We start from the raw sequence: 11,981 nt of genomic DNA on the forward strand, positions 1-11,981 counted from the left end.
TGAAATTTGATATGGTTTTCATTAGTATTCTATAACAAACTTGGAAATATCTCTTATGACTGATGAAAACCCTTTTGTCACCAAAATATCTAAAATCCATCATGAAATGATGATATTATTTGGATTCAACTAACTTGAAGGTGACCAAACTCGACCCTAACTATATTTTTACTATCTTTTATACACATTTAGTTCATCACTTTGCTAGAAATTACATTTGAACTACAATACTTGAATGCTGTTACAAATTGAGAATCTAGGAAAAAACCTTGTACAACCTAAGTAGATGGCTTCCTATGCAAAAATAAAAATTTCTTTCTCTCCTGGTTTCAACAATATATAATATCACTATATTAGCTTATCAGAAACACCCAGAAACCCATTTTGAAAAACATGCCTCTATTATGGCATCAAGTCTGAATCTCATTTTTCAAAAATTTAAAAATTCTAAAGTTGAAACTTTAGAATATATCTTTTTTGAATTAAAAATTTTTGTATGAGATTTTACAGAAAAATATTGTTAAAATCATATTTTCATTAATTCTTATTTTTCTCCTTACCCATGTATCTGAGTCAACTAAGTTTGAATTGTTTTTCCATGTGGACACATGCCATTGGTTAGTGTCTACCATGTCATCATCCACCTAGGCACCATGTGGAACACTCCAAATGGCTGACACATCACTGCTACATGTTAGATTCTCATTTGTTTCTTGACCACCCAATCAATGCCACATCATCCACTGACCATGGATGCCACCTTACCACTAATCATAGCCCACCGCCACATGGAAGCTAGGTGTATTACCACATACGCAATCAATAGCTACTGACTATGCAAGTAGTAATTTTCCCTTGCAACATGTGGCACCTCATGCCATGTGTTACCTAGGAATCTATGTTAGCTTGAAGCATCATTGTTATGCATCATCTGCTAGTTGGTCCTTCATCTTCCATGTCATTGCCACTTGTCACTTTTTAGTAGGTTTTGTGGGTCCATTTCATCATCCTTGTCATTATGCATGTTTTTCAAAATATTTTTACATCTCCAATGACTGGCTAAGTGGACCCCTCACACAAAGCTTTGGCTCCAAAATCCATACATCTTGAAGACAAGTTAACACATATGTGATGTTATATTTAAACATCAAAATGGAAAACAACCTACCCAATGTGGGATAATTCATCCCAATGAAGACTCATTCTAGCCGCTAATGCCCCAACTCATTTCCTTTTAAATCTTTGAGTTTCAATATTACTCATCCAAGCTTGTTGTAGGGAGGAAGCACGACTGATCACAGATATCTTGGTGTAATTCTCATCAATGCAAGGCATGCTTGATGTTGGAGATCACCTTGACATGAATTCCTTAACATATACCCTACACTTGCCACTATAATACATAGCTAGTGGAAATCTACATACCCATAGTTAATTTTGGGCTCTTCCTAGTTGTCAATGGATGGACAAAAATAGCAAGGAACAAAACAAAGGACAAGAAGCCACCCAAATTGATTTTGTATCTACCATGGGTGAACAAGAAACAATGACAAGGAGATCCTCCATCACATCAAAGAAGCCCTCTCCTTTGAGACCAAAATTGAAGGCTTCATCTTGGAGAACATTTATGAGGCATTCGATGATGGTGGCATCCACTTTAAAGGCTCTGTGTTCCAATACTTTGTATAATACTATCTCTACAGTAACTCCCCATTTACCATGGTAGCCTGAAATGTTGTATTGTTGTCATGAACAACTTGTTTAATTTTGCAAAGTGTAAGGCATAATAAAATGCCAATCTCTCCTTTTAAACTCTTGGGCATCCTTGTTTAGCATTAGGAATTCAAAGCTTTCCAAAGCTACTCCTTCATGTGTGTGGGTACTCCTTGGAGTTTTCCATCAAATGTTGAGGTTTTTGTGACTCTTGTAGAGGGCACTACTCTTGTAATGTGCTAGTAAACATTTCTATTCTTCAACATGGCAACAAGATAGAATTTAGTGGTAGTAGGTTCACCTACAAGAATTTTTATTACTATTGGAGGGCTGGAATATGAGAAGACCTTTTCCAACAAGAGAATTCTTGTCTAGGTGTTGAATCTAGTGCATAGTAGGCTTTGAATATCTATATTCTTTTTTTATATAAAGAGATAAGAAAAGGGGCATAAATAATTTATTGTTGAGGGAGCTATATTTTTTTTTTCTTGCTGTATAAGATTGTTCTTGACTTTATTATTAGAATCTATTTGTTATTACAACACTATCAAAACATTGATATGAGAACTTCTTATAAATGGTCCTTCAAGTAATTGAAATGAATCTTTAGGCACCATATGCTAAATACTTTTGACTGAAGGCTGTGAAAGTTGCATTTTTCCATGATGGAGTTTTAGAAAGAATACATCAATGAATAAGTTAAATTCCTATTGGTATTCCTTTTGTAAGAATTTTCCTAAGGGAAAAATTCACCCAGGAACTAAGAACTCAAATGCAAGCACACAGTAGACCAAACAAAGAGAGTATGATTAGAATAACAATGTATTCAATATGCCATGATTAAGAGTACACTAAGAGTGCCTCTATATAAAGGCCTCTCAGGAAGCACTTAGAATGTCTCTAGAAACAACCAGAAGATAAGACAACTAAGCACATTATCCAACATTCTAGATGAATGGATAAGAATGAAAAAGTGTCATATGTGTGTAGAAGATTCCTATGTTGTAGAAAACATGTGCTTAAAAGAGGTGCAAACTCCTATGATGTCATCATGACAACTCACAAGAGTGCACAAACTCCTAAGTGTCTCACAAATAAAATAATGAAAAATAATAAACTAATACATTAACATAAGTAAACTTAACTAAGTGTAATAAGCAAATACTTTTTTACACCAAAAACCCCCCTTAAGTGCAACTTAGGGGAATGCCCTTAAGCTTAAAAAGCTAGGATGAAGATGCATAATGGGTCTCAGCTACTAGGCCATATTAGGTACCCATGTACATAATGAAGATGTAAATCTCTCATAAAATGAGGAAAGAGGGAAAACCTCATGGGAAAACCCCTCCCCCAAAAAGAGAGGTAAATAGGGATGCATCAATGGATGGAATAATCAAGACCCCCCCATTACGACATACATCTAGTATATATAGAAGAGAATGAGAAAAGGAAGAGAGACATAATAGCAGTGCCCCCCCCCCCCCCCGCCTCCCAAAAAAAAAAAAAACAAAAAAAAACAAAAAAACAAAAGAAGAAGAAGAATGCCAACAAGTGAAAGCTGCTCTAATGAAGAAGGTGGTCCAAGAATGTAGAATGGTGTTCCTTCCCTTAGGAAGAAACAATGGAAAAGTTACATTGTTGAAGATGTATGGTGGCCCTAAAACCTACTCAAGTATCCCTATACTAATCCTAAAGTTCACCCCTTCCAACTATGCTAAAAAGAAAAAATGCAGATCTAGCAAGGATTTCAGTTAAACCTATTCCACTGAACCATCTATCTCCTCAACTGATAAAGAGACCTCCACTAATTTCTATTCATAAGGATCCACAATCATGCTAACCTATAAAGATTGATCATGTAGAGAATGAACATGAGGGTTAGAGTAAGCCCTTGCAACAACTATAGAAGCATCAACTTCATCAATGAGAAGATGTAAGTCCTCAAGTCTGTCTCCCAAGTCAACTAAAGCTAGAGCTAGAAGACAAGATGTACTATGCTATGATGGACCTTTCACTATGACATATAATCATGTGACCTATCACTACAACTATCGATAGAGCCAGATGTGTTTGAACCTATTGAAGCACTATCTATGGTGTAACTATCAGTTTCCACTAAGTATGATATGCAAAGAAGAGTAGAGGATAAGCTAGGAGAACTTTCCTCAAAATAAACATCCTTCTCCACAAAGATCTCGCAAGTCTCTAGATCCATCAGTCTGTAAGCTTTAGCTTTGTCTTCATACCCAATGAAGGTAGAAGGCCTAGGTGTTGATGCCTTGCAATTCTTGGAGGATAGGTTAGCCCATTTTGGACAATCAAAGACTCTAGGGTGACTCACAACTAGTTTTCTACCACACTATGCCTCAAAAGGAGTCTTGCCATCTAAGGCTAGATGAGGAGACCTATTAAGTATGTGAGTAGCACTACTAATGGCTTCAACTTCAAGTGTAGGATTGAGAGACTTGGCCTTTATCATGCAACTTGCCATGGTTTTGAGATTCCTAATCCTCATAGCTACACCATTTGTCTTGTGTGGAGTAAATGTTGGTGAGTTCTGAAGATCGATCCCCTCAATTCTGTAAAAGTTCTTAAGTCTTCTATCTACATATCTATTCTCATTTTCCACCCTTAGTACCTTGATGACTTTCCTTGCCTTGTGTTAAAAATGAGTCTTGAAGTCTCAAAGCTTATGAACCATTTCATTCTTCTGATGAAGGAAGTAGACCCAAGTGAATCTAGAAAAGTCATCAACTAATGTATGTAGTAGCCTTAGCTAACTGAAGTCATTGCAAAGAGTCCTGCTAACACCATGTGAACTAGTTGAAGAACAACTAGAGCTCAAGAAGACTTCCCTTTATCATAATTTTCCTTTCATATCCACTAAACAAGATGAAAATTCTCCCTTAGAAAAATTGATATTAGGTAGACCTTTGACCATGCACTTTGAGCAAAGTTGTTGAAGAGAGCAGAAGTCAAGGCGGCCAAACCACTCATGCCATAAGTTGATTTGTGAAGTAGAGTGAGTCAAAAAGGGTTGACAAGGACTCTTAGACACAAAGTGGGAGAAGGAATAAAGCCTCTTGTCATCATTTAATTTCCCCACTTCTACCAATGAATCATCTTTGAGACTTCCCACCATCACTAAATCTAGAAGGAACTCAACTTTGTGACCATCTCCAAGGTGAGTGATTTGGTAAACTGATAAGAGATTGGAGCTTAGATATGGAATGTAGAGAACATCTTTGAATTCCCCATTTTCCATTTCAACATGTCCTTTCCCTTAAACTTCCATCTTAGTATCATCTCCCATGAAGATGTGTGGTACCTTTGATTGCTTCAATGAAGAAAAGTCTTCCTTTGAAGAACCCATATGGTAAGAGGCACCTGAGTCAAGTATCCATTCCAAAGAAGAACTTTTTTTTGTCATAAGTGCTTGGCCTTTACCTTTTGAAGAGGTTGGAGTTGAATCCTTGGAAGTACCTAGCACTTGAATCTTGTTCTTCTTGAGTAGATTTTCTAACTCATCAATTCTTTTTGTCTTGCAATGATGCTCGTCATGATTTGGATTTTTGTAGTATGCACAAAAGAGTTTGTACTTTTCATTACTTCCCTTTTTGTTTGAAGAAGAACTACCTTGTTGAGAGGAGGATTGTTGTGTCTCAAATTGTGTTTTTTGCTTCCACTACTTCTTCTTCTCGTTTCTTTTCCCCCCTTGACTTGATTTGTGTTCATCACTAGCCACCAAGGCTTTGGTCATTGATGACTTGAGAAGTCCAAAATCCACCAAGTGAGATTGTTCAACAATTAACATCTCTACAAATGCATCAAAGGAAGGCTTGTGGTAAGCAGATCCCATGGTCAACCTATGAGTATTAAAACTCGAAACAAAGTTGGCATAATCAAAAGGTAGCCTTTTTAGGATATGATGAATGAACCTGTCATCCTTCATGGGATTTCCACAATCTTTTAGTAGTGCCCTATACTCATTGACTTTGATGATGTAATCTTGAATTGTGTCATAATTCTTAGAATCCAAGAGAAGTAGATCATCCTCAATCTAAAATCCTTTTTCTTCATCCACCTTACCATACAATTGTTCAAGTTTATCCCAAGCTTCTTTATAGTTTGAAAAATTTTTAATGTGGAAGAGAAGATCTCCATGTACACAAATACTAATAACACCTAAAGCCTATCGATCTTGATTTTTCTAATCAATGAGTTCTTTAGCATCAGTAAGTTTGGTAATTGTACCATCAACATAAAGACTAAATCCTTTTTCCATTAATCTACTCCATGCAATATCTTTACATGTAGAATAGTTGCATGAAGTTAGAGGAGGACATTTAAAATCCATGATGTAAAAAATGAAGAGCACAAAAGAGAGACACAAAAACATAGTACACACCCCCCCTTTTCACTCAATCAAAAGACCCCTCCAAAAAGGATGCTATTGGCACTTTATAAGTAGTGCATTTACAATGGGCCACTTGTCAAAATGAACAAAGTGGACTTTCTAATTTTTCTTTTACAACTACCTTATGAGGCTGAAATCTATCACTTAAGCATTGTAGCTTAGTTTTGCAACAATTTTGAAAAAGAATCAAAGCTTTACAATGCCAAAGAAGGCCTAATTCTGAAAGTCAGAAATTGTCCACACAACCCTAGAATTTGACTTTAGATCTGAAAAGTAGACAAAAAATATGCACTTTCAAAAAAAAATGAAACCTGAAAATGTGACGAGATATGCCCATACGGAGCTTCTAAAGTTGCAAAATGTAGGATTATGCAGGTATAGTTGCCAAAATATGCAATTTCTAAAAAATTTGTGTACCAAAACTAGAAAACAACACCACCACTAGAAAATTTAGGAAATTCTACCCAATTTCAAAAATAATTGCACTTGAATCAGAGTCTGGATGTCCAAGTTATGGGCTTGCAAATTCAGGCTGCCAAAATGAAAAGCAATCTGAAGAGGGGTCTAGAAGGAAAATTGTGAGTCTAAATTTGATGGTCAAATAGTCATCACTATAGTTGTAAATTGACTAGGTTTGACAGTCAAATGACCGTCAATTTCAAGAGTGTATTGTTGACATCAACAAAAATTTGTGCCCTAGGTTGACATGGAAAATGTCTATACCATTTGTACTAGTGATGTGGCATCTGTACCATATAGAATTTTATACATGGTAGGAATGACTCAGGTTCCATTGATGATGTGGCTATCCTAATTTTGCTAACATGTTGCTGATTTTTCAAAAAGTTGTGTGTCACTGTGCTGATGTGTCTACTTTGCACTAGACTACTTAGCGATCTGAGGTGGTAGGTTGGGTCTATTTTAAAAAATAAAAATAGGCCACATGGTGACTCTTATTCATCTATGTTGTCCTTGGGTGGGAAAAGATAGTCAACCAAAGTTTTTAAGCTCTGTGAGTTTTTTATTCTGTTGATGGTCAAAAAGGTCTTCATGGCAGGTTATCAGGAATCTTATTTGTGGGTTAGAGAATTGACAGGTGCTAGGAGTTCACCAAATGATGCCAAAATATGAAACCCTTGCTAGATTTCAATCACTATGTGCCAAATTTTAAAAATCTACTCTCTGAGTTTATGCAAGGTTAGAAATGCTTCATCGAATGCTAGAAACAAAAATAGCATGCCAAAAATGCATTTGGACTTGCCAGGAGTTGAGAATTAGGCCAGGAATTGGAAACTGATATCCCAAATGTAATGTGGGAGAGGGCTTTGGCCTATTTAAAAGAAACATTTTGTGAATAGAAACAAATAAAGAAGTTGCCAGAGAGTTTCAAAATTGGCTGCCAATTGGGCAACGAGCTTGATAGTAATTTGTGTGGTGTTTCCTAGTGTAGTTAACTTGCTCACTACTGGCTAAAACTTGGTAGATTTAATCCATAGTACGGATTCCCAAAGGGGATTTAATAAATACCTATGAAAAATTAATTTCACCATGAAAATCACAAAGCCGAGCTGGGGTGTCACTACCCGATTCGGCAAAATTTTTTTTCTCTGCCTATAGAATTGATGGAAAAAATAATTCCAAAAATCACAAAGAAATTCAGATCTAAAAATCAAATTGATTAGATCCAAAAATGATCATACCCATACTACAAATTAGGCCTCCGGGTTCCAATTTACAAAAAAAAAATTGCCTCATGGTCAACTTTGGGCCAAGGTAGTTGAGTTTATAGTCAATTTTCACTGATTTAGCATTCCAAACATAATGGCGAGGTCAGATCTAGCTCTAGACACTCCCAATTTCTATAGTATACTAGATTTGAGCTGAGGTGCTAAAGAAAGTGTGGTCTCGAATGGCTATTTGATGAGAAATTCTCTATGCTTTGATACCATCTAAGAATTTCCCTAAGCGCAAAATTCACCCAGGAACTAAGAACTCAAACACAAGCACATAGTAGACCAAAGAGAGAGAGAGTATGATCAGAATGACAATGTATTCAATATGCCATGATTAAGAGTACACTTGAAGTGCCTCTATATAAAGGCCTCTTAGGAAGCACCTAGAATGTCTCTAGAAACAACAAGAAGATAAGACAACTAAGCACCTTATCCAACATTCTAGATGAATCGATAAGAATGACAAAGTGTCATATGTGTGTAGAAGATTCTTGTGTTGTAGACAACATGTGCTTAAAAGAGGTGTGGACCCTTGTGATGTCATCATGACAACTCACAAGAGTGCACAAACTCCTAAGTGTCTCACAAATAAAATAATGCAAAATAATAAACTAATGAATTAACCTAAGTAAACTTGAGTAAGTGCAATAAGTAAATACTTATTTACACCAACACCTTTCATAGTAGGAAACTTTTAATCCCCAATATAACTTATCAGTCTGATACAATTTAGTTGGGCCCCAAAGTAGGTCCAACTAAAAAAAATCATTTTCAAACAATTGAATTGTCAAATTGATCTACTGAACATCTGGTATCGATTTGATCAAGAATCAATTAGTTTGCATCATTGATTTTATTTTTTAAAACTGAATCCACCTCTTTTTGTAACTTTTCAATTTCATGTCAGAGGGGCCTTTGATTGGCTTTAGAAACTAGCAAAAACATTTGATCGAGCTCTGAAACCAAACATGTGAATTCTTTGTTCAAAAATCTTGTACTCTACCAAATCTCATCTTATGATAACTTTAGGGTCAAAATATAATTAATGTCAAAGTTTCCTTCTTAGAATTGCCTATGAACAAACATGTTAGGAAACCATAAAATGCATTCAGATTCAGAATTTGAAACAAGGCAAATGGATAATTGGGGGCATATAATCTAGGGATCTTATTTAATATTATAAGGACAACATACATCTAGGATTAGGGCTCATGATGAATAACAGAGAAAATTTGGCGAGCAACCAAAGTTGGCTACTCAAAATTTGTAGACTGGAAACACTAGAAGAAAGGTGATTTTTGCAAATAGAATGGACATGGGAAAGTGTGCAGACGGATTCATCAAGACTTAAAAATTTTCACATTTAAATATTTTTTAGAGTAGAACATAATGGTACAATCCATTTCATCACACCTATCATGGATTCTAAGTTATGACATCACAAATAGGGGTACTGACAAATCTACAATTATTGACACCAGTAAAATTTTACAAATTGCTTTTGGAATCACATTCAAAAATTGATCAAACAAATGTGTCATAAGCTCAAAATTGAAACATAACAAGTATCTAACCTTAGCAAGTAGCACAAAAGGAATTTTATTGTTTTGGTCAACTGGGTCAAAGTTAATACTGATAAACAAGGCCTCCCAGAATTCAGAACAATTAGCATCTACATGAAAATAATAAATGACCAACTTTGAGGGATTCAAAACCTAGTAAAAACATATTGAAATGACTTAAAATATGAAACATAGGCTCTCTATTATGGATGCTAAACACTTCCAAAGTAGCGAGTCATGAAACATTACTGGGTTCAAAATATTCATTTGCAAACAAGGCCTCCTATCACTATTTGACACTTAGACAAAAATAAAAATTTGGACATTGCTCAAAAAAAAACTTCACAAAATGACTCAAAATGAAAATTTATCTTTATGGGATGAGTGGATATATTGATTGCAAGGTGTTAGAAACATTAAACACCTATTAGGCCTCAAATGGACAGCTAGGTACACATGCATTTAAAAGCACTTATAGGGCTTTTTTGTGAATGGTACTCAAAATTAGGGCTTCAATTTTGAGTCCCAACAAGAAGTACAAGGAGAATGCTAATAAGTCTATAAGACATCATGTTTCTAAAGTTGGTGATGAGGTAATGTTTTATTTGTAGAAAGGAAGATTTTTTGGTTGGAACATATGGTAAGTTGTAGATGAAGAATTTTGGACCTTGTAAGATCTTGAAGAAGTTTGACAATGGAAATGCTTATGAAGTTGAGTTACCTGATGACATGAATATATCTCCTATACTCAATGTCATTGATCTATATAAGTATGATGAGTTAGATCTCCTCTGATCAGTAGGTGCATCAGAAATGAAGGATGGTCCCTTAGCTTGGTGATTATTCTAAGAAGTAGATTGAAGAGGTGGAATAGATATTAGATCAAAGAGTTTGGTAAAAGCACAAGAGGAAAAGACTATTATGAATATTTGGTGAAGTGGAAAAATAGACCAATTGAAGATGCTAAATGGATTTCTCAATCTGAGTTGGATTCAAATCAGGTTGTAACACTTGCACGACTCAAGAGAGTCATTTATTTCTACCATGATTGTCTAATGTAGGAGCATCTTAGATTGATGTGTTATCTTGCTCATTTGTGTTCATTCTTCCATTTGTTTCTAAGTTTCAATCATTGCCAAGTTGTAGAAATTGTCGAGTGCCAATAATTTTGTAGTTTGAGCCAAGTTGAAGTTATCCCATGTGATGTTAACATTTAGGTTAGGATGTTATCTCATCTCACTCTACAGTATGTGCCAAGTTCCATAGTGTGTGCCAAGATATCCTTCATGTGCTAAGTTATCCAGTATGTACCAAGTGATCCTTCATGTGTCAAATGTTCCTATTGATGTCGAGTGTAAGCATTTTGGACATATTTTCTAATTTTTTGGTGCAAGCCAACTTGGAGGATTAATTTTGATCATGAAATTTATGATAAGATCTTGTCTTGGGATGTGTCCAAACTATTGGTGGGTTGGCCTTTCTATTATGTAATGATATAGAATTCTCTATAAGCCATTTTGGCAAGTATAAATAGGGTGTTTAGGCTTAGAGTTACGGTAGATTTTAGAGAGTGTAGAGAGAACTAGGAGTTTTTGAAAGTTGGTTACATATGTGTTTGGAAGTGCGAATTCAAAGTTGGATCTTGGATCTTGAATGTATTTTGCATCTAGTTGTAACCCAAAAGGCCTTATAGCTAGGCATGTATGGCGATTATTTCATGAATCAATAAAAGTATCTTGTTCTCTCTCTATGGTGTTGTTCTCTCTGTGTTTTTTCTTCCATTGTGTTAACTCTACAAGGTTGGTCTGGATTGTTGGGTGTGACTTTGGCCCTAGTTATTCATGCCCTCCTTGTATTATGACATCAACCAATGGAAATGATAAAGAGGAGGGGAAGAAGAGATGGTTAGAGATAGTGAGAGTTGGAAGTAATGGAGCCAACAAAGAAGTGATCACCTAATTAGATATATTAGGTTATCACTCCACATCCAACCAAATAAAGAAGGTATGTGGGAATTGTAAGTCAATAATGTATTTTACAACCATTTTTAGCATAAATGTACCAAAATTTTATATTAGCATAAGTAAAGATGTATTAAGAACATAAAAAAAATCATGTATTACATAGAGTACTGAGCATCAATGGTATAGTCTATATTGACCAAGCTTTGCAGTATAGACCGAATGATCAAGGAAGTTTATGTATTGACTAAATGAATTAGTGTTAGTTGAGTGAAATAATCTTGACTGAGCAAGTATAGAGACCAAGCTAGCTATCATTCACCAACCCAGTATGAGGAAATTAATTATAGACCTAAAATGAAAATTTTAAGGTATTCATTAAATTTGAACATTCATTTTTATTCAATAGGTGATCGAAAGAGTTTACAAGATATTTTAACGAAATCAAAGAAATTTCAGCAACTAGTGTGAGAGAATCATAGTAGAATATCAATGAATCTATCAAACAAAGTAAGTATTACTCTTAGTGTCGAGTTGATTATTCAGTGGAGATATTACAAATAGATTTGTTATTACAAAACCCTATTTCATTATC

This window comes from Cupressus sempervirens, chromosome 8 (assembly GCF_028749045.1).
Source record: "Cupressus sempervirens isolate cs-2001-9-10 chromosome 8, ASM2874904v1, whole genome shotgun sequence".
In the NCBI taxonomy this organism is placed as follows: Eukaryota; Viridiplantae; Streptophyta; class Pinopsida; order Cupressales; family Cupressaceae; genus Cupressus; species Cupressus sempervirens.